Below are 24,646 nucleotides of genomic sequence, written 5' to 3' on the forward strand. Positions count from 1 at the left end.
AAAGAAGAATAAATAAGTTGTTCATCCCCCCCTCTCTTTCTCTCTCTCTCACACACATTTTCTCCCAGTTTTTTTTATTGCACTGTTCCAGAAGCAACAATATAACAGCTACAGCAAATAGCTGCCATTTTTATTCCCTAATACCTTTTTAAAGACTCACAAGTCCTCCAAAACTGCTGAAAAGAAAATAATCCTGCAATTCTCAGTATATCTGAGAATATACTGGGAACAGCTAATTGTGTCACATGCCATCAAATATGATGAATCAACATTTTAAGTCAAGATGCATGTCAGGTATCCGTAGGCTGTTTCACTAGTGGACTGCATCATATACCACCAAACAGGTAATAAAACAATATAGCAACTGATAACAGCTTTTCATTTGCTGAATTCTCATCACCACCATCAAAATAAATAAAACAAAATACACCACCACTAGATAGTGATTAATCAAGGACTAAATATTCTACCAACAGCATTAAAAATAAATAAGGTTCTTCCACACGTCTTGATCTCCACCATCCTGCTGATGTTTCATGACTTTTCACCCAGGCTTTTAGTAAGCATACTGAGGTCCTGTGGAATTTGTGGGTCTGTTTGTTTGCATTTTTGTCATGGTTTTTGTTGTAGTTGCTATCTTGCCATCTTAGCCCTTTGTTTTTTTCTGAGGTACTGTTTTAATATTTAATTTGTCAACTACTAGAATTGTTGGGAGTTAACAAATAAATTAATACATTTGATAAGTAAATGATTTAAAATTGTTAAAAGGGAATGGATAAAAGTGAATTTATAATAACATATATTGATTCTAGTGAAGAGTAGAAGTATTTTCATAAAAACAACTTTGTTATGAAAAATTCCAAAATAATTGTAGAAGAAAAAAGATGTCTCAAGTGTTTAAAGATGCAAAATTGCAATGGACCATATAGATCTTATCTAAAGTTCTTATTTAAGAGAAAAATAAAAATGGAGGAAAAAAAAGCTTTTAGAAACAACTTTCTGTTTACTTTTCTACAGGCAATAATAACTTCATTTTAAACTCCAATTTTATGAAAAGCCTAGAGGGAAAGAGAAAAGCATACAAAACAATCTGGAAAACATTAGTAATGCAGGCCTGAGTGTGGGAAGCACGGGTTTATATATTCTGATGTTGATATCCCAATCAATAAAAATCACAGATCCTGTGCTTTAAGGCAATTTAATTCATTAAAAATGAGGGAGATATTACCACTAGTGCAGATAGTACTTAAAAACAGGAAACAAAGATACGATGCATCTGTATATGTATGAGATGCAACAGACATAGACAGCTGTTATTCCTTTCTGATTGTTACATAGCTAATGGCTCAGAAACAGCTGGGCTGCATAATAGCATTCTTAATAATCTCTCACAAAACTAGCCTTGACAGAAATCAAATTGTTCAAATATCCCTTTTTCATCTCAATTTTGTGGTTAGCCTCAGAAAATGATGGTACCTGACTGACCTTATATGAAGCTTAAGCAAACTATGTCCAGGTTAATTCCAGGTTTTAGGTTATATTGGGAAGCTGGAAAAGTAAAATATGTAAGACAATTACAAACCACTTATGTACTGTTGACAAGAATCAGGGTTGACCCAACAACCTCTCTACCTTACTAGAAAATATGGTAAATAACTAATGAGCAGAAAAGGTTTCTTTCTTAAAATATTTTTCACACCCTGATCCTGAAATCAGTTTCAGAGAGGTAACTCACAAGGAATTCTTCAAGAAAAATATTTCATCTTATTTATATACTTTATTTGCATTCAATTGTTCAATTCATGGATACAACATGAATGAATGTTGTTCTTATGTACCCATCCTCTATCTATCTATCTATCTATCTATCTATCTATCTATCTATCTATCTATCTATCTATCTATCTATCTATCTATCTACCTACTTACCCCCCCTCCTCTCATCTTATCAAGCAGACTTTTGATGCACAAATCTTTTAAAGATAAGGATTTCTACCATTCCAGCAGATACTGAAGGATGTTAGTCTTTTTCAACTTTAATGCCATTGTAGTCTGTTAAGTTCCAATCTTTACTGTACTAAGATGAATCAATGAACCAAATAGACTAGCAGCCAGCTATTAAATCATTGTGCAAGTTCTTGAATTTGTCAATTGTCAGAAACATCTATGAACAGATATACTTGAATGCATATCTTTGTACCCTTTGCACACAAATTGCTGTGTCAATATAAGAAAACCCAAACAAAGTATCAGTTTCAGTTGATATAAGCATCTAAAGCCCAATGCAAGTTTTCAGCCATCTCAGTAGAGACAATGTGAATGTGGAAAACATCTCCTTTCTCATATGTTGATGTTATATGAAGATAATCTTGATATTCACAGGAATATTATCTTGCAATATGGGTGATGTTATTCCTCAGGCTTCAAAGTAATGTTTCTCCTTGCTTTTATACAACATGATATCCAAATGATTAATACAATATCCTTTCTGCTTCATGCTGTTTAGAAGATTTTTCTGCATACAAGACATAGGAAATGACGAAAGCTATCTCCTCCTGCCCACAGAAATGGCTAATATCAGAGGTGGTACTTTTGTGGAAAGTTCTTTTTTATTATTATTCTTAAGCTTTATCATAACATCCTTGACACACAATAGCCTGGTATATTACTAGTGGTAGTGCGACTGACTGAACTCCAGAACACTCTCAATTGTTTTTGCTTTACTACTTTGCATGGTATTGCAACTCTCTGGTTGCTATTAGAACTTAAAGGATTATTATTTTTCTACAAATCAAAAGAAATGGTGTTTTGGGGGATAAAACAGTATGATTTTAGGTAATAACATATCAGAAGCATAAGATAATGTTTATTGCAGATAGAATGGTGACATGAATGTAATGGTTAGGTATCCTAAAGTTAAGTGTAGTGGGTGGGAAACAGAAATTCTGGGAAACAGATTTTAAACTAAGAAATTAAAGTTAATAAATGGAATGAGGAAAGGTGATAAGATATACAAGGAGAGACCAAGGTTAGGTAAGACTTGTTGGAAATAAGAAATATGTATAACGAGAAAGGAAAATAGTGCTGAGGCAAATAACAAGCAGAAAAATGAAGTAGCTTAGAGCAATGAGTTTGAAATGCAAGGAAGAATTATGGTAAGAAACTAGGAGATCTTTCTTTTGTTCAATTGTTCTTTTTCTGTAACAGGAGATGGAAATGATGATTAAGGAGTAAGCCTTATGTAGAAGGGAGAAAGCAGATTTTTTTCCTCCTGATAGCAATTTGCTCAGCAAGAATTTTGAGTGCATTTTAACTGGGAAGATTTGGGCAATGCAGGAAGAAATATGCTTAAACAAGAGTCAGCAAAGGAAACAAGCAGATTCACTGAGTACCTAGCTAGAATGACCCAGAAGAGTAACAGAGAACAAATAAATGATTTAGATCAGAGAGCCTGGAAAGATGAAGCAAGAACTCAGACAATAAAAACAAATGAGCAGGAGATGAACGGTCTGTTTAACATATATTGTTGTTTTAGAGCATGGGTATCAAACTCGCCACACCACATGACGTGTCGCAACGTATTGCGACTCTTTTGCATTGCTGGCAATGGGGTGGGCGTGGCTTTGGTATGATGAAAACGGCCTGCGGGCCAGCAGTTTGACACCCCTGTTTTAGAGAATGAATGTCCCTCAGGAGGGACCAACTTTTAAAAAATCTCCGGGTAGATTAAAGGTTCTCTTAAAATGTGTATGTATGTATGTATGAATGCATGTATGTATGTATGTATGTACATTTATGTTTGTATGTATATACAGATAGCGAAGTAAGTGCTTGTTCTCAGCAGATGCTTCTGTAGGTAAAGGAGATTCACCCACAGAGTTCATTAGTGTTGCTTAAAGTATGATGAAAGAACTTAAAGGGAGATACATTTTGTTTGTTTATTTCTCTACATATATGTCTGCAAAACTGTTTATTCACAGCCAGTCCATGGCTATTATTATCACTGGATTTTCCAGGAAAGACTTAGAAATTATTTTTTGGGGAAGTAAACTAGGTGGAGGCATTGTTCACCACCATATTTTTTAAAGAGACTTCTACAGGAACTGGAAGAAAGAGTTTCTTGCAAAAACTAGTTCTTCAGGTAAGTTTAAAAGGAGGTTACCTGTCATCTTCCAATGTGAAAATTGAATGCAGAAAAAAAATTGTCACTAAGAAAGATCAATTAGGTCCCTCCTTTACCTTCTAATTTTGCCATTATAAACTAAAGTCTTTGCTTGCCATTTCCTTTATATTCAGATTTAAAGGGGGGCGGGGGACTTCAGGTTCAGTTTTTCTTTTCTTTGAATGAGCTCTATCCCTCACAAGAGCATCATCAACCATCTTGGAACAAAAAAAAAATAGAAAAGGATACAGAAATGAATTCCAGAGGATAACACCATGTGAGAATTAGTTTCAAGAGATCTGTTATTCTATAATACCACTTATTTTTATACTGACATATTGTACCATCTTTTTAGACTTCTATAAATCTTCTGTTGCCAACCTAAAGGCCTTTGTTAGAATAATTTAATTCCAGTATGAACTATGTATTTTTTATGTGATTTCAGGAATGTGTTCATTGAATTTGACCAATTGAATTTGACCAATCCAATTGTGACTATTACATTTCCTCCTAGAAAACATAAATGCTAAATTTTATATTTCCAGATCATGTTTAATGATAGTGATAGCCATGATACATAATAGTCCTTGGTGACCTATGCAAGGTGTCTTATTGATATGTGTAAAATATAGCTATTTTATCCATTAATCAACTAAATTGCTTCATACTTTGTACAGGGATATGTAGAACAATAGTTTCTTCAGTTTTGACTCTAGTTCCTATAAACTTAAAGGCTGTCCATATAGATACAGTCCAAGTCTCAGTGCTGTAGGCTATCAGAAAATGGATCAATCAATTTCAATTACTTCCTTGTTTTTAAAGAGAAAGTCTTCAGATTCTATGTTCTGATTATGAAGGAAATGCAACAGCTTTAGATTATTTTAAAACATTTATTCCACTAACAAACCAAATTCATTTTTACTTAAAGCAGTATTTTTTGCCTTTGGACCTAATGCCAGAAAGAATAAATAATGACAGAGATATAGGATATGATCAAAATAAAAACTGATTATGTAAACAAAGTGTCAAGAATATGAATGGAACAAATTAGATTTCATCTAGATTCTGATGTATTGTGTTAATATAATAAGATAATTTTTTTTAAAAAAAATCCAGTCTAGCAATGTCTGATTTTTTTTGCCTCAAGAACAACCATTTATTTTTACAATAAGACAACAAACCCCAATAATTATTTTTTTGTATTAAAGGACTCTGAGTTAAAATTTAGTTTTAGAATGATCAGATTTTCATTTTGCCCAGTTAGAAAAATATGCTTGTTCTATCATCAGAAAACAGCGGCAGGAATATTATCAAGACAAATTTTACAATGAGAAAAAAAGCAAAAAATAGAGGGGAAAAATAAGAAAATAGTCTGATTTTCACTTAAATGGTATTTTAATGTGACTTTCTATGCAATATATATTTAAATTAAATATAAATCAATGTCTCTCTCCTGAATAGCAGCCATAGAAAGGAATAATGTAGATAAAATGAGCAAATGGAACATTGAGAAGAAACTCTTTCTATTTGCATTAAACTTTCTATCATATACCGTATTACTCTATTACTATTAGAATTAATATTAGCCTCAGGAAAAAATCTTATTTACATCCAATGACCAAAATAGTCTTTGATTATCTTGGATTTAACCTCCACCTTGGGACAATAAAATATCAGTTCTCTCTTGTCTGACATGTCAAACATTAATTCAAAATATTAATGGTAATGGTAAAATTGTACATTTTAGACAATTTTTCCAGTGACAAACATCAACTAGTATTTTCCAGTGAAAAACAACACCATCGTTTTATAAAAGTTTTCTTTAAGATTATAACATTATATAAATTTCAGTCCTTTCATCCACATATTCTTCCATTGTTCTATTTGTATTTTATAATCAAAATTTAGCCTATTTTATCATATATCATTTTCAGAAACACTGATATACATCATGAATCACTCATAAGCTTATTTATTATTGATAGCCATTTATATGTGTTTAGTTTTACTGTTGTCAGACTCTTGATGTTTTAGCATTCAGACATTTGTGAAGTCTGACTATTAAGATTGTATCTGAGTGATGCTCTTTCTTTTGGAAAAAATAAAATAAAACTATTACCAGTAGCTATATCTTTCCCACTGATATATACATTAGACACTGATAGATAAATATTTATATACCCAGTCAAAAGATTTTCACATAAAGAGAGGGGAAAAAGCCAATTTAGACAAAGAACCATTGATAAATACTAAATACTAAAGTTCTTTAAAAGAACTTAAATGGGAACTGAAACAAAATCCTTTTTTTCAAGAAACTTAGTTTTATTCCTTCTCTTCTCTAGGGCTTTCTGTTGTTTTGAGTGGTTTTTTTTTTTAACCTTACTAGTTTCCCACCCACACTACCCATAGTACAATATAGTACTCCAACCTATTGGCACCTTTCATTTGGTATTGTTTTATTACACCAGTCTGAATTTTTTTTAAAATTAATACATTAGTTGGCTTTTATATATTGTATATATTCTATATCTTGATGGATATATACTCTGATGCTGCTGCTGATACATTTAGCCACTTAAGGCAGTCATCCCCAACATTTGACATGTTACAAAGCAGAGGGTGAAAGTCAATTAATGTTGTTGTCTTGTTTTTATGGCTTCCTGCGAATTTTCCATAGCAAATGCCTTTTTTGTTCATGCAGAAATTTCCTGTTTCCTTAATACTGAGTAACTGCTTCATTTTTGCATCTGTATTCCAACAGCATTCCCACTGTTCCGAATACCTACTGTGAAGTCAACCTAAATGTCCCCAAGCAGTTTATGACAGATGTCTTCTGATTAAAGAATTATTAGTTATGATTTATCTGCCTTGTAACTGATTAATCAATTGATTAAATTCAATTGAAATAAATTTACATATCACTAGAATCTCATTAGTTCTTTTTTAATATCTGGAAGAAGTACCCTTTCTGTATCTTTGGCTCATTCACAATTCTAGTATCATACACCTAAAACAAAATAAACAAATATGCCTTTATCTCCAGCACTACTGATTAAAATTTGTTACTACTAATTCATCAATTTTAGTAACTTTCTATTTATATAAGCAATATGTTGATGGTTATCTGAAATATGAATTTTTGGTAGAGAAATATTCATCTGTTCTTAAGCAATGTTTACTGCTTAAGGGAAATAATTGATTAGCTTGTCTGGGACATAAAGTGAACTAATAATAATTTATTAAACCTATATACCACCTGACTGTCAATGATGTTGAGCAGTTTATATATGGTTAAAAATAATTTAAAAAGGAACAATATTGATTTGTAAAATGGCAGAAATTATGCAAGTGACTAACAAGTGTTAATTTGCTTAAGTATATATTATGTTTTTAGATTATGATTCAAAAAATCAGTAGCTACATTACATTGAATATTGTAAAGTATTTTAAGAGATCCTTATAAATATGCCAGTGGGTGAAAATAATATCCATGTTACTATTATTGCTATGTTATTATATAATATTAATGTTACTATATTCTGATTTGGTAGAATTTCCCTGGAATTAGGAAAAAACTGTATAAAATTTATAATCATCCATCCATCCATTTTTTTGCTCCCAAGAGTTCAAGGGTCCATACATTTTCAGCTGCTTTGGGGGGAATTGGGATGACCAATAGGTTGGATGTTAAAAAAAATACACCACTATCATATGTATCATGAAGAAGTTGTATTCTGATAGCTATAAATAATGCAACAGAAGTTGCTTGCAGCCATGAGTCAAATTAAAATGAATGTAAACCATGCCTAAATTCATTCTCATTACAATCTTAAGAAAATTCTTTTACAGCCCTATTTTGTGGTACCTACTGATTTTGCATTATTTTCCAGCTGTCTGCAATTCTGAAAAATGAATGTTTGATTCTGTCTGCTTCTTCTAAGAAGGAAAATGGAAACAGGCTATTTCCTACAAATTTAAGATAATTCCCAGCATAACGTTTATGATAAATGGTTTTCAGCTTGTTTCGTTTTAAGTAACTAATTATAAAATGCCCAATGGATGTTATATTCAATTTTAGGTAAACTTATGACAGAAATATTTATAATCTTATCCCATCTCTTGACTATTTTGAATCAGAAACTGCTTGTTTATCAGTATATCCTAAAATTTTATATATTTTATACTTTATGTCAGGGGTCCCCAACCCCTGGTCTGTGGACCAGTACCAGGCCGCAGCATGGCAGCAACCAGTCTGCACAAACAAGCAAAGCCCCATCCACGGGATGCAGGCAGCACACAAAACCACATACCCTCCGGTCCACAGAAAAACCTCTCTCCATGGAACTGGTTCCTGGTGCTCCAAAGGTTGGGGACCTCTACTTTATGTGACAGAACTGAGAGCTGGAACATCACCTATAAAAACTCTTAATTTTGTAATGAACATACAGAACATTTAATATACATATATATAGAAATCTTTCTCTAGAAACATTGTATCCTGAAATACAAAGATGTATTCTATAACTCAGTTAATACTTCAAAACCTCAAGACAACATTGTAAAAATATGTTAAGACAACTAAAACTAAACATTTTTATCCATGTGAAAACTATACATTTATTTTGAATTGGATCCATATACCACTGAGTTGGGCTGAATCAACATGCAAGTTACAACCCGTACATTCCAATACTTTGTTCTTCATCTTTCTTCTATGTTGCCCAAGGCAGCCATTTAAAAGATAGTAGTTTGAAAGTCTAAAGTTGGTAAGGTAGGAATCTGATTCTCACATCAGACAAACTGAGACAAGGGAAAATAGTAGAAATATCAAGAGCTAGAAATAAGCAGAACTCAAAGGCAGAGGTAATAGTGGGGCCCATAATTGATATCTGGAAACTAGCATGTATACAGGACAAGATTCTAAGGTGTTGATAGATGAAGAACCTTTTAATGTGTCTATCAACCTTTTCTCTTCAATAAATTAACTTCTTGACCTTTCTTTTTAATATATTTAGGAATGTCTGAGAAGGCATATCTGATATGAATAGGGGATGTTGATGCCCATCATTTCTGCGTTGTGCTTATTCCAGTTTGAATCTTTAAAAAACTCTTTGGAATTTTCTGAATGTCCAACAGGAAGACTCATTCAGTGCAAAGAATTTGCAAATATCAGGGTATCATGACAGGAAGACTTTTACATCACAAGATGGCACTGATCAAAAATATGTATTACTTTCCGTAAAGAAGTGTTTTCTGTTCAAGAGCATTGTAAATTTTCATTTTGGATATTTGTCTCTTTTTACAATCTAAAAATCAAGTTGCTAAAGCTCTTGGATGTGAGAAATGAAATATTAGTGTTGAGTGTCAAAATGATTTTAGTAAAAAAACATTGATTTACTGACTATTTACTGGACAAGCTACCACAGTCCCTTAAAACTAAAATCTTGGACTGCAAGACAATTGATTTCAATAAATTTAAAGAGAGATTAAGAAGGATTCCATGAATGAGAATCCTCAAGGGGGAAACAACCCAAGAAGCTTGGGAAACTTTGAAAAGTGAGATTATAAAAGCCCAGTGTAGCATGGTCCAAATGAAGAAAAAAAAAATAAGAGATTTCAAAAGAAACCACAATGACTGAAAAAAAAAAATACTGATAAACCATGTAAGAAACAAGAAAAAAGTGAAGGAAGCAATTGATCCATTACTGGAGAAAATGGCAAGAAGATGATGAGCAGCAAGGAGAAAGCAAAATTGCTTAACTCATTTTTTGCATTTGTCTTCATACAAAAGGAAAAAAAAAACAGACCATGATGGGATTTAGCCAGGTCGCACCACTTTGGCAGATCCGTTAGCTAATTTTTTGTTACCGAGGCCCAGAACGGACTTCCAGAAGCAGCATCCACACAGAGAACTGTTGTTCACATATTTGAATCTCATCACTGCTCAATAGTAGTAACTGTGTTAGTAACTGAGAAAGATCTTTCAGTCCTAGTGGATAATCACTTAAATATGAGCCAGCAGTGTGCTGCAGCTGGCAAAAAAAGTAAACACAGTCTTGGGCTGCATTAATAAAGGAATAGAATCAAAATCTTGTGAAGTGTTAGTACCATTTTAGAATGTCTTGGTAAGACTACACTTGGAATATTGCTTCCAGTTTTGGTTACCATGATATAAAAAGATGTTGAGACTCCAGAAAGAATGCAGAGAAGATCAACAAAGATGACTAGAGTACTGAAGGCTAAATATGAAGAATAGTTGCAGGAACTGGATATGTCTAGTTTAATGAAAAGAAGGACTGGGGCTGACATGATAGCAGTGTTCCAATTTCTAAGGGGCTGCCACAAAGAAGAGGGAGTCAACCTATTCTCCAAACCACTTGAAGGCTGGACAAGAAGCAATGGATGGAAACTAATCAAGGAGAAAACCAACCTAGAACAAGGGAGAAATTTCCTGATAGTTAAAACAATTAATCGGTGGGACAACTTATTAATTGATCCAGAAATTGTGGGTATTCCAACACTGGAGGTTTTTAAGAAGAGATTAGACTACCATTTGTCTGAAATGTTATAGGGTTTCCTGCTTGAGCAGGGAGTTACTCTAGAAGATCTCCAAAGTCCCTTCCAATTCTGTTATTTGGATAGAAATTGAACTGAACATTTTTTTTTAAAGAAAATCAGAATTTGATGAGAACCAAAACCATTTATTTCAAATCATGTAGCAGATTTTCATAGAATAAAATAGAATTCTTTATTGGCCAAGTGTGATTGGACACATAAGGAATTTGTCTCCGATACATAAGCTCTCAGTGTACATACAAACAACAAGTGATAAATCATGATCATAATCATAAAATCCATCATCATAAATCATAAGATGCAACACTTAGTGATAGTCATAGGATACTAAATAAGCAATCAACATAAATCATAATAGGATAGTGAATAAAAGCGATCAGCATAAATCATAAGATACAAAAAAACAAAGTTATATTCATAAGAAGCTAAGGAAATAAGTAATAGGAAAGATGAGAAGGGTAATAATAATTCAGCCCTACTAGGTGATTTGACATCCCAGGGTATAAGACAGTGTGAAGGAATTAGCTGTTTAACAGAGAGATGTCACGGGGGGAAAATGTCCTTGTGTGTAGTTGTTTTGGCATGCAATGCCCTATAGTGTCATCTTGAGAAAAGAAATGGAAACAGTTTATGACTAGGATGTCAGGAGTCTATATGTATATGCATATACTGTACTGTACAGACCCCACACATCCTTGCAGAATCCTTTGGTGGGTGTATGCTTTCAGAAAATTAAATAATCATCCCATGGTTTTACTCTTTCCTTTGCAATTTTTTTCTAATGACAACCTATTTCCATAGATATGAATGGGAATACAGACAAAATATAAGACACCTTACCTGTTCTGACCCGTTTTGGTTTTATAAACAGAGTCAATAAAATATATCTGTGATTTTGGATTCTGTTTTGATCCAGAAGCTGTCTGGGGCTTTTTCTAAGACAGATGTAGTTATTGAAAAAAGATCATCTTATAAGGAATCAGCAGAACAGCAGGAAATTCAGGTTTTTCAGTGGTCAAAGATTGAAAGTTATTTTGCTATTCTCTTTTGTCTGGATCAGGGAACCTAAAGGAAACAAAGGGTGCCATTTCTTCATAGCCTTATTTGACAGTTTTATAAGGAATAAACTCATTGAAGTTTTGATAGGAGAAACTTCTCAACATCCAAACATCTGATTGTGGGTCTAATAGCTACCAGATGATATTACATGTCTATGTGTGGTATGTTGGACATTAAAGAAATGAACAACTGAAATAAGAAAATACATGGCATGTTCTCTTGTAATTTAGATGGATTGGAAACTGGAAGAGCAGAAAAATGTTAATAAAAAGGAAAACTCTTATTATAGGATAAGGTTTGGTATCTAAAACACAATAGCCTCTGGTTAAACTGAACTGGAATTCTCTGCAACTCTCCATTAAGATCTTTCTGATAAAACCTTATATGGAGAATAAAATTAGCATGTATCTTTTTTTTTTCAACTACTCAAATTCTTTTTGAAAGGAAAGAATATTCTGATATATTTTTTCCAAAGAAGACAAAATATAGTTATGAGATGTCAAAGGATATCTGGAGAAGAGATATATATTTTGAGCACACTGCACTGCTGACTTCTTAACATCCCCTGCTTCAGCTAAATTCCAAGGAAAGGAAGGATGCCATGAAGGGTCATCTCCTATGACCTCTTTCATTTCAGAAAGCAAGGACAACCAAGAGACTATAGAATAATTGGGAAGTATGTGGGGAAAAAAAAATCATCTGAGGCCATTTTGGAACAATAACATAAGCCCAAAGATATCAACTCCCTGCCCAAAAAGTTACAAAACATCTTGAAAATTAATTTTTAAAACATAAAAGGTTTTTTTTGTTTGTTTGTTTTAGCAAAGGAAAACTAAAGAACAAATTTTACTTCAGTGTTAAATAAAATACCATATAAGACTGTAGTTAATATTTCATATTCTGGGATTCTTACATTGTACTCTTTTCACATTTATTGAGAGCAGCCACCAATCATGTAGGACAGCTTTCTGCAACTTGTCCTGGAAATTTCAGAATCTCCAGCAAGATTCACTTTGAGACTTGCAGTGCCAACATCTATGGAAACTGACAGGTTAGAAGAAGGAATGCACAAAGGGAAAATTTTCAGGACATATATCAAGTTAGATATTTTTTTTTTTAAAAAAAACACCTTTTAGTATGAGTTGGCATGTTTATTGTTTATATTTTTTGATGCACACTGCCCACAGTCAACTTGTGACATGGATAGCCGTATAAAATTGATAAACAAACATCTTGCATGAGATCAGAGAAAATTCTATGCTTTCTACACACATTGAGTCTGCTTCCAAGACAAAGCCATTTTACATACAGGAAAAGTAACACTCAATCATACATTCTATAGTTAAAATGTACAAACAAAGCATTCACTGACATGAGGTTTAATAATGCAATTGGAAGTGCTGCTTCAGAAAAGGGTATTGTTTACTTCCATCATCTCTTATGGCTTACTTCTAAAAAATATGTCTCCTTTTATGTACCTTTCAAAGGTAACTAGGGATTTCTCTTGTGTACTTAAAAGCACTCTATGAACTGAATTTCTTTAATTGATGCTATAAAGTACAGTTATAACAATTGCAAAATCTTCAAAAACAAGACAAGGGTACTTCTTAAAGTAAGCCCCTCTTTTCCACTTTGAATGCAACTTTATCCAGCTAATTTACTTCTTTCTCAATATCACATTTTGAAAGCTCTTTTAAATAGGATTTAATGCATCATTCTATTTCTGATCTATATCAGTTTTACATATTTTAGACATATCTGCATTTATTTCCATATATAATCATTCCTTATGCATTCTTTGTGATATGTGTATGTGTGTGTGCACAAGAATATTAGATTTTTTACTATTTTTATTATTTACAGAGTTTTTAAGCCAATATAGTATTACAAAATCCAGAGGAGCTATGTAGCATTCCATTGTCTAGAAATTAAACAATTCAATTAAAAAGGAAGGCCCAAATAAAAGTAGCAGCCTTCATAAATAAGAAAAATAGGCAAACTCCACTGGAGAAGTTTCATATACCGTACATATTGTATCTTGTACATTTATAAATAATATATATATTAAATTATACTTTGACTATAAAGGTATTCCAGGTATATATTTAGACATATATTTGCATTATAGTATTAAACTAAAATATAATTATTCAAATACATACCTGGAAGTACCAGTGAAATTCTGCTACATGATTTGAAATGCTGTTCTCATCAAATTCTAATTTTCTTTTAAAAAAAAGTTCAGTTCAGTTTTTATCCAAATAATTCCATTTGAATCAGATAAAGACCCTGAGATTAAAATATTGTATTTATCAATATGAGAGAAATGAACGTTCATATTTGTTTAAGAGAATTACATTCAATGTGGAAATACAATCATTGGGTCAACCCTCCATCCCCCACACACAAAACAATAACAACACATTTGGCAATTTTCATAGTCCTGAAATTGAAAATAAAATCTTGGTCTAGAACAGAGGTCTGCAAACTTGGCCACTTTAAGACTTGGGGACTTCAGCTTCCAGAATTCCCCAGCCAGCAAAACAAAGATGGCTGGGGAATTTTGGGTGCTGAAGTCCCCAAGTTTTAAAGTGGCCAGGTTTGGAGACCCCCTAGTCTAGAAGTATCCCTTCCAATTATATTACAGAATATGAAATATCATGTTAGTTAAATAAAGCTTATTAAGGTTGTTTTCTATATTTTCAGTGCATGAATTACAGTAAGAAATGCATGAAATCTAAAAGGAATTATAAAGAATCTATGTCAGGCCCAAAGCCAGGAATAATACATGTTTCGCACCTATATATAAAATCTTGCCAGATGAAAACTCTATTAACTGCATCCACCACTTACTCTATGAATTAACAGGGAGAGTTGCCTTTACCCTTTTCATGTCACTCATAATATCTGGGTTGAGTTGCCTCTTACTTCTCGGGAATGTACCCTCTCACTACTAGGAATTACCTCCTCACTATGTATCATATTCTATCACTTAATCCAGTATTGATAAGCATTAATAAATAAATAAATAACAATAGTTTTAATGAGTCATTTGAATTTATTAATACAATAAGTAACCTCACACTGATAGATTACAATGATTTGCTCATCTTGGGCTATTGCTGAATAGTTTACATATACATACTTTTATCTATAGACTATTTAGAAATAAATCATACAATTTTTCAAATGGAGATAAACTTTGCCATTATGGATTTTTCTTCTGCTGACCCTGCATAGCACTTCTTGCGAGTCAACCTCGGGAATTGCCACTTCACAGTTGCTTAAGGGTTGAGAAGTTGAGAGTTGAAGAAGGAACCATTTTTGCTTTTTCTATTAGTTTAGAAAGAGTAAGACCCTTTGGAATGTTAAATTATATTGCATTCACTTGCATGCATCTTCTTTGGTAAATAATTTTAAAATACAATTTTAAAAACTTTTGAAAAATATTTTTATAATAAACAACAACAGCAAATGTGTGCTTAGAATATAGAGTTTAGAACGTTTAACAATAAAATAATAGGCTCAGATGGACTTATAATAACAATTTTAAACTTTTGGAAGAATACATCTGATAAGAAAGTGTTATTGTTTACTTTTTAAAAAATCAAAACACAATAAAGGGAGTTTAAAAATTAGACATCAGAGGGAGCTAGAGGATAACAAAAGAATGGAAGAAATATTCCAACTGAGCTTTTTTAAATTTAGTATTTATTCTTTCATTGCTTTTAAAATAATGACAGGGAAAAAAAACAACAACGAACAATGAACATTTATGGAAGTGTATGACAAATGGCCTCTCAAAAATGATAGATAGATACATAGTTAACAATGCAATGAAATAAGAACAAGATAGTCTGGATAAATGTGAAATTAATGAGAATGTAGAAAGACATGGAGCAAGTAATGAGTAAGACTGTATGCACCAAACCAGCAACAGGAACAATTTTATAGATTGCTACATCAGAAAATAACTCTGTTGGATTATAGGTCTGTGATATTAATGGGAGACTGGAATGGTGTTTTAGATACACAAAAGGACAAAAAAGGTTTTTCTACCTTTTTTAAACAGGCTAAATTACCTAAAGCTTTTTTTGATTTGAAAGAAGATTGGGAATTGAGAGACTATTGGCGTGAACGTAATCAAGAGGAAAGAGACTTCACCTTTTTCTCAGATAGACACCAATCTTTCTCAAGGATTGATTTTTTTTTATCACAACAGATTTATATAACAGGGTGAAGAATGTAAAAATTTTTCCTAGGTCATTGACAGATCATAGTCCAGTTTGGATGGAACTGGTTGCTGAGAAAGAGGAGAGGAGATCCTGGAGGTTGAATGAGAATTTATTTAAACAAGAAAAAAATGTTCAAAAATTAAAGGAATGTTTAAAGGACTATTTTGATTTAAATATGTATAAGGGAACATCAATGTCAATGGTATGGGATGCAAGTAAAGCTTTTATGCGTGGGATCTTGATAAAAATGAATAATTTTTATAGACAAAAGCAGATTCAGAAACGTAAAGAATTGGAAGATGAGATTAAATTAAAAGAGAAGCTTTTAATCTCAAATCCTTTAGATGAAAAGGTGAAAGGAGCCATAAAATGATTAAAAACACAATTTAATATGTTGATAGCTGATCAAGCTGCAACTAATTTAATGTTTATGAAACAAAATACATTTTGTAATGCTAACAAGCCAGGAAGATGGTTGGCTTATCAGTTAAGAAAGAAACAGAGACACAGAGTCATAGATAAAATAAACTATAATGGTAAACTGGTTTATCAGAAAGAGTTGATTAAGAAATCTTTTTTAGAATATTATCAGAAATTATATAAGAGTACTAATGTACAAACTACAGATATAAATAATTATTTAAGTAAAGTTAACCTTCCTAAATTAACAGAAGATCAGAAAAAAGAGATTAATGGTTTAATTACCAATGAGGAAATTGTGACAGCTATTAAGCAGTTAAAATTAGGTAAAGCGCCGGGTACGGATGGTTTGACATCTATTTATTACAAAACTCTAGTAGAAGAGATGACCCAACCTTTATGTGAGCTTTTTAATAATATATTACAAGGTTTAGAGATTCCTCCGTCATGGCGCAATGCTTTTATATCTCTGATTCCAAAAGAGGATCAAGATCTTACCTTGCCTAAGAATTATAGGCCTATATCTCTCTTAAATGTGGATTATAAAATTTTTACAAAAATTTTAGCTAATCGGCTTATGGGGGTCTTGCAACAGCTTATACATAAGGACCAATCGGGTTTTATAACTGGAAGGTATATGAAAAATAATGTTAGACAAATTATTAACTTATTAGAATATTTAGATAAAAACAACCAAGTCTCTGCAGGGCTGATATTTTTGGATGCCGAAAAAGCCTTTGACCAACTGAATTGGCAGTTTATGTTAAGTTTAATTAAGGAGATGAATTTTGGTCAAAACATATTACAAGCTTTATCCAATATATATCAAAAACAGACTGCTCAACTTATTGTTAATGGGGGTTTGTCAGAGGTTTTCACAATAGAAAAAGGTACAAGACAGGGATGTCCATTATCTCCGTTACTGTTTGTTTTAACATTGGAAATTTTGTTGATTAAAATTCGGGAATCGCAAGAAATAAAAGGAATAGAAATCAACAAAAAAGAATATAAGTTAAGAGCTTTTGCAGATGACTTGGTTGTTACTTTGTCTCAACCTACTTACTCGGTAGTAAAATTATTACAATTGATTCATCAATATGGGTGTGTTTCGGGTTTTAAAATTAATAATAATAAGACTAAAATATTACCTAAAAATATGACTAATTGTGATAAACAGACCTTGGTTAAATTAACAGATTTTGAAGTTGTTGATAAGGTAAAATATTTGGGGGTCATATTATCTGTTTCTAATGCAAAATTGTACAAAAATAATTATGAAAAGTTGTGGATTGGGGTACAGAAGGATTTAAAGAATTGGGATAACTTACAGTTATCTCTTATGGGTAGAATTGCAGTTATCAAAATGAATGTTCTACCCAAATTTCTTTTTTTGTTTCAAATGTTACCTATCTTAAAGAATGAACTTAACTTAAATGAATGGCAGAAAGGTATTAACAAATTTATTTGGGCAGGAAAAAAACCAAGGGTAAAACTTAAAATTATGCAAGATTTCCGTGAGAGAGGTGGACTCAAGGTACCAAATTTGAAATTATATTATGATGCTGTGATTTTAACACTGATTAGTGATTGGGTGAATTTAACAAATGTAGAAATACTCCATTTGGAGGGTTGGGATTTACTTTTTGGATGGCATGCCTATTTAATTTTTAATAAAAAAGTGGATCGGGTTTTTAAATCTCATATTATAAGGACTTCTTTGCTCAGGGTATGGAGGAAATATTATAAAAGTGATTTTAAAATACCATTATGGGCTACACCTTGGCATGCGATAGAGGGGATAAAGAGAGGAGTTAAGATGGATACGGTTCCCTATATACAAGTACTTAGATGGGATGGTCAAAATTGGCAGTTAAAATCTTTGGAAGATCTAATACATGAAAATATTACTTATTCATGGTTTCAATATAGACAAATAGTGGAGAGATGGAAGATGGATCGTAATATGGGTTGGCTTAGAGAAGATGAAAATCTTTTTAAACAAGTAAGGGATCAAAGACCAACTCATATTAAGAGGGTTTATGGGGTTCTAGTGGAAATGGATTCAGAATCTGAATTAATCAAAGATTGTATGATTAAATGGGCACAAAATATTGGTGAACCAATCCCACTGGATACTTGGGAACTTATATGGGTGAGGAATGTTAAATTCACACAAGCGCAGAATTTAAGAGAGAATTTTTATAAAATGTTTTATAGATGGCACCTTGACCCACAAAAATTGTCTATTATGTACCCTGATCTACAGCCTAAATGTTGGAGATGTGGTTGTTTGGATGCTACCTATTATCATATTTGGTGGTCGTGTAAAAATATAAAAGCTTTCTGGATTAAGATATGGTGGAATATTCAAAGAATTTTTAGAAGGAGGGTAAAATTTACCCCGCAATTATTTTTATTAGGTATTGTTACGGATTGTGATGCTAAGGAAGTTATATTGATGTTAAATTTGATCACAGCCGCAAGGCTGCTAGTAGGACAATATTGGAAGAAGGAATCTTTGCCTACCCTACAAGAGTGGTTTTATAAAGTTTCTTATTTGGCGGAAATGGCAAAGATTTCGGCTTTCTTAAAGGAGCAATCTCAAGAGAAATTTTTTGTTGTATGGGAAAAATGGATAAATTTTATACAATATAATTTGGATATGGAAAAATATCATTTAGCTTTTTTATAATTGTATAAAATTTTTTTTGATATTTTACAGATTGTTTTTTTTCTCTTTTTCCGTCTTTTGTTTTCTTCTCTCTTTTTTTCTTTTATCTTTTTTATCCCTTTTTCTTTTTCTTTCTCTCTCTCTTTCCCTTCTTTTTTTCTCTTTCCTTTTTAAGTATTTTTCTTTTTAATGCATATGTTATATATAACTTATCATTAATTATTTTATAAGTTGTAAAAATTTGTTTAGGTTTTTTAAAATTTTAAATAAGCCTGTATCCAGTTCTGGGAAGCTCGGGGAGGGGGGAGGGAGGGGGGGTTGGGAGGGATGGGTGAGGGTTGGTCGTTTATTTGTAAAACTTTTAAAAAATTTTCAATAAAAAAAAAGAATGTAGAAACAAGAAAGATGCATAAGAGAGATACATAACTATCAAACCAAAAAAGAGACATGATATTTTTAAATTGAATATACAGAAGAAACCTGTTAAAAGTTTTAAAGAATTTCCTGAAAAATGACCAAAAAAGATGAATTTTTGCTTAATGTACAAAATAGGCTTGCTAAAATTTAAAACATTTTGGGGCAAATCAAAAAAAGATGACAAGAAATCAAATCATATTTGAAGAAGTTAAGAATTAAGGTCGTAATTCTTATTAATAATTTAAAAAGTATAGGGAAGGAATACAAGTTTGGGTTATTTAATCAAGGTTAAGACAGATTTTAGGTCATGGCAACCCATTGCAACTTATGGATGATTGATTGCCCTATATAAAAAGGGGGAGAGATGATATTCTTTTTGAGTACCTGTATTACAGAGATATTTCTACCTAGTCTCATCTCACCATTACTGCATAAATACCCATAGCACACAGACAATTCTACACCTCTGCTGCTTTCAGATACCAAGCCTGCCACAGCATACAATGTTGTCACACTCTGTACAGCAGCACTTAAAATTTGTTGGATGATGACTTATGCCATAAACTAGATTTAATGAGCATCTAGTTTGCCATTTTTGAGTGCTCTGTTATTTGATAGATATAATCTTCCACTTAGCCATACTACTTCCCCATGCTTCCTCTGTACTCCGTAGTACTTCCCCATGCTTCCTCCGTACTCCGTAAGTGAGTACGGAGTACGGAGGAACCATATCATTTTTGAGAGGCCATTTGTCATACACTTCCATAAATGTTCATTGTTCGTTGTTGTTTATGTGAACCATAAACACAAAGCTTTCGCTGTGTCCCTGCACAACAGTCACAGTGCCCTTGCTGACCTTAATAGGGACATTAAGGAGACAGGTATAGGTATTTGTGAAGATAACTCAAATAAGCAGGGGATTGTGGTCCGAGATGAAGAACTCGATTTTGACAGGGAGAAGTGTGAATCAGGTATTGCACATCAGTCATGCAAGAATAGAAAGGCTCCCAAAAAGAGAAGCTACCTTCTGGTAGGTGATTCAATTATAAGGGATGTAAATTTAGGAAAGGACACAGAGGCTTTGAAAGAGGTCAGGTGTCTTCCAGGTGCTACTGCCAGTAGGGACAAGAAGCGTATTTCTAAAATAATCAAGAATGGCAGCAAGGACTGTGATGTGGAGGCTATTGTACATCTTGGCACTAATGATCTGTCCCAAAAAGATATACTCTCTGTGCAGAATGATTTCCAGAGCTTGGGGAAGGAACTTAGCAGAATAGGCTGTAGGCTCACTTTCTCAGAGGTTTTACCAGTGTATAAGGAGCAAAACGGAAAAGGCCAGCGCATAGCACAATTCAATATGTGGCTAAAGGAGTGGTGTAAAGGGGAAGGCTTTGGATATATTAGTCACGATGTCAGTAGCTGGTCCAATCAAAAGATGTACAAAAGAGATGGTTTGCATCCATCAAAAAAAGGGACTGAGTTACTCGGCTATAAATTCACAGATTTTCTGGAGGGAAATTTAAACTAAACAGCGGGGACAGGGAGTTAATTGATACGGAACAACCCTGTCCCCGGCAATTTAAAAACTATAGGGCTATCAGTGCATGTAGCATAGATGTGTGTGTGGACAAGAATACCAACCTTGCTATCAAGCAAAATGAAGCCTCTAATAGCGAGTGCCACATAAAGTGCACTAACCAAATAGGTGGTAAGACAATAGGGGAACTCAGGCACCACACAGGTTATGTAGAAAGGAAACACAGGGCCACCCACAAAGGACTCAAATGTTTATACACCAATGCACAGAGTATGAACAGCAAACAGGGTGAACTAGAAATTCAGGTTAATGAGGGCAGATACGATATTGTTGCCATTATGGAAACATGGTGGGATGAAACCCACACATGGAACACACAGCTAGAGGGATTTAAATTATTTAAAAGAAACAGACCAAATAAAAGAGGAGGTGGAGTTGCTCTCTATATAAGAAATAACTACATCTCCACAGAAATAGAGCACAACAATGATAAAAACTGTCTTGAATGCATTTGGGTCAATATAAAAGGGGGGGGGAAATGACATTGCCATAGGTGTATACTACAGACCACCCAACCAAACAGAGGAAATAGATGAACTTTTTGCTAGTCAGCTAACTAAGGTATGTAGGAAGCACATCACAATAGTAATGGGGGACTTTAACTACCCTGACATCAACTGGGAGACAAACTCCGCACCAAGTGGAAGATCAAACAGATTCCTGGCAAACCTAGCAGACAACTTTGTCTCCAAAAAAGTAGAGAAGGGAACTAGGGGATTAGCCATTTTGGATCTAATTCTCACTAACAGAGATGAAATGATAGACGGTGTTGAAGCCATAGGAACCCTGGGAGGAAGTGATCATGCAATATTAGAATTCAACATTATAGAAGCACAACCAATAGAACACAGTCAAACTAGAGTCTTGGACTTCAAGAGAGCTAATTTCAATAAACTTAGAGAGGGCTTGGGAAGGATTCCATGGATGAGAATCCTCAAGGGGAAAACAACTCAAGAAGCTTGGGAAATTTTGAAAAATGAGATAATAAAAGCACAGTCTAGCACAATACCAACAAAGAGGAAAAACAACAGCTCTCAAAAGAAACCAGCATGGCTGCATAAAGAACTCTCTGACAAATTGAAAGATAAAAAGGACAAGTATAGAAAGTGGAAAGAGGGGAACATAACTAAATCAGAATATCAGCAAATAGCCCGAGCCTGCAAAGATGAAGTGAAGAAAGCCAAGGCTCAAAATGAACTAAGGCTTGCGACCAAAGTCAAAAATAACAAAAAAAGCTTCTTTCAACATGTAAAAAACAAGAAAAAAGTGAAGGAAATGATTGGTCCATTAGTGGGTGGAAGTGGCAAGAAGGTGACAAGCAACAGGGAGAAAGCAGAACTATTTAACTTCATTTTTTGCATCTGTCTTTACACAAAGGGAAAAAACAGACCAACCTATCAAAAATAGTGCCGTAAAAAACAAAACAGAAACACAAGTTAAGATAGGCAAGAAAATGGTTAGTGAGCACCTGTCCAGCCTAGATGAGTTCAAATCGCCAGGACCAGATGGATTACACCCCAGAGTTCTCAAGGAACTGGCAGATGTGATATCGGAGCCACTGAACTATATTTTTCAAAGATCCTGGAACACAGGGGAACTACCAGAGGACTGGAAAAGAGCTGATGTAGTTCCCATCCTCAAAAAAGGAAAAAAATGGATCCAGGAAATTACAGACCTATCAGCCTGACCTCAATACCTGAGAAGATCCTGGAAAAGATAATCAAACAACGAATCAACGAACGCCTAGAGGCAAACAAGGTCATTACTAAAAGCCAACATGGGTTTGTCAAAAATAGATCATGCCAGACAAATCTTATTGCATTCTTTGACCAAGTGACAAAATTAGTGGATCAGAGGAATGCTGTGGACATAATTTACTTGGACTTCAGTAAGGCATTTGATAAAGTAGATCACAACCTACTACTTGACAAGATAGAAAAATGTGGGGTAGACAGAACCACCACCAGATGGATCCGTAGCTGGCTGACCGGCCGTACTCAGCGAGTGGTCCTCAATGGAACTGCATCTATATGGAGGGAAGTGTGTAGTGGGGTGCCCCAGGGCTCTGTTCTGGGCCCAGTACTCTTCAACATCTTCATCAACGATTTGGATGAAGGGATAGATGGGGAACTCATCAAATTTGCAGACGACACCAAGCTGGCAGGAATAGCCAACACTCCAGAAGACAGGCTTAAGATACAGAAGGATCTGGACAGACTTGAACACTGGGCACTAACTAACAAAATGAAATTCAATGGTGAAAAAAGCAAGGTTCTACATTTAGGCAAGAAAAACCAAATGCACAAGTACAGCATAGGTGGCACCATGCTCAATAGTAGTAACTGTGAGAGGGACCTCGGAGTCCTAGTAGACAATCACCTAAATATGAGCCAGCAGTGTGCTGCAGCTGCCAAAAAGGCCAACACAGTGCTAGGCTGCATACAAGGGATTAATACCACTCTTCAATGCCTTGGTAAGGCCACACTTGGAATACTGCATCCAGTTTTGGTCACCACGATGTAAAAAAGATGTTGAGACTCTAGAAAGAGTACAGAGAAGAGCAACAAAGATGATTAGGGGACTGGAGGCTAAAACATATAAGGAACGGTTGCTAGAATTGGGTATGTCTAGTTTAACGAAGAGAAGGACAAGGGGGGACATGATAGCAGTATTCCAATATCTCAGGGGCTGCCATAAAGAAGAGGGAATTAAGCTATTTTCCAAAGCACCTGAAGGCAGGACAAGAAGCAACGGGTGGAAACTAATCAAAGAGAGAAGCAACCTAGAACTAAGGAGAAATTTCCTGACAGTGAGAACAATTAATCAGTGGAACAGCTTGCCTCCAGAAGCAGTAAATGCTCCAACACTGGAAGTTTTTAAGAAGAGACTGGACAGCCACTTGTCCGAAATGGTGTAGGGTTTCCTGCCCGAGCAGGGGGTTGGACTAGATGACCTCCAAGGTCCCTTCCAACTTTACTACTACTACTACTACTACTACTACTATTATTATTATTATTATTATTATTATTAAGTGTTTTCCTGGTCACTTTTGGGGGTGAGTGGAGTCCTTTCCCCATTTTCTAATGCTGGTCCTGGTTGTCTCCCCCCTCCCTTGTCCTCCTGCACCTGGCGCTTTGTCTTTCGTGATGGTGACTGGGGGATGTTTCTCTCTTGTGGTGCTTTCCTCCATTCTCTTCAATGAATGCCAGCCCCACCTCAGCCAACCCAGCATCTGCGATGCGGTGTGGACTGACGGAAACCACGCCGATCGCATCGTGGGGAGCGATCATCCCACAGTCTTGTAATCCGCACTCCGACTTACTAAGGCATTCAGGGGGTCGATTCCAGTACTGTGCTCCTAATGTCCAACTCACTGGGCACACATTCATGCTGCAATTTGTGAGATCCCCACTTGTCCTTCCATCCTCCCTAGTAGATATCCTAATCCGTTCATCGGCAGCAGTCTCTCCCTCCCTCCAGTCTCGAGAGCCATCCCCATTCACCAGTTG

This window comes from Crotalus tigris, unplaced genomic scaffold, assembly GCF_016545835.1.
Source record: "Crotalus tigris isolate CLP2741 ecotype Arizona unplaced genomic scaffold, ASM1654583v1 scf7180000024359.8030256, whole genome shotgun sequence".
In the NCBI taxonomy this organism is placed as follows: Eukaryota; Metazoa; Chordata; class Lepidosauria; order Squamata; family Viperidae; genus Crotalus; species Crotalus tigris.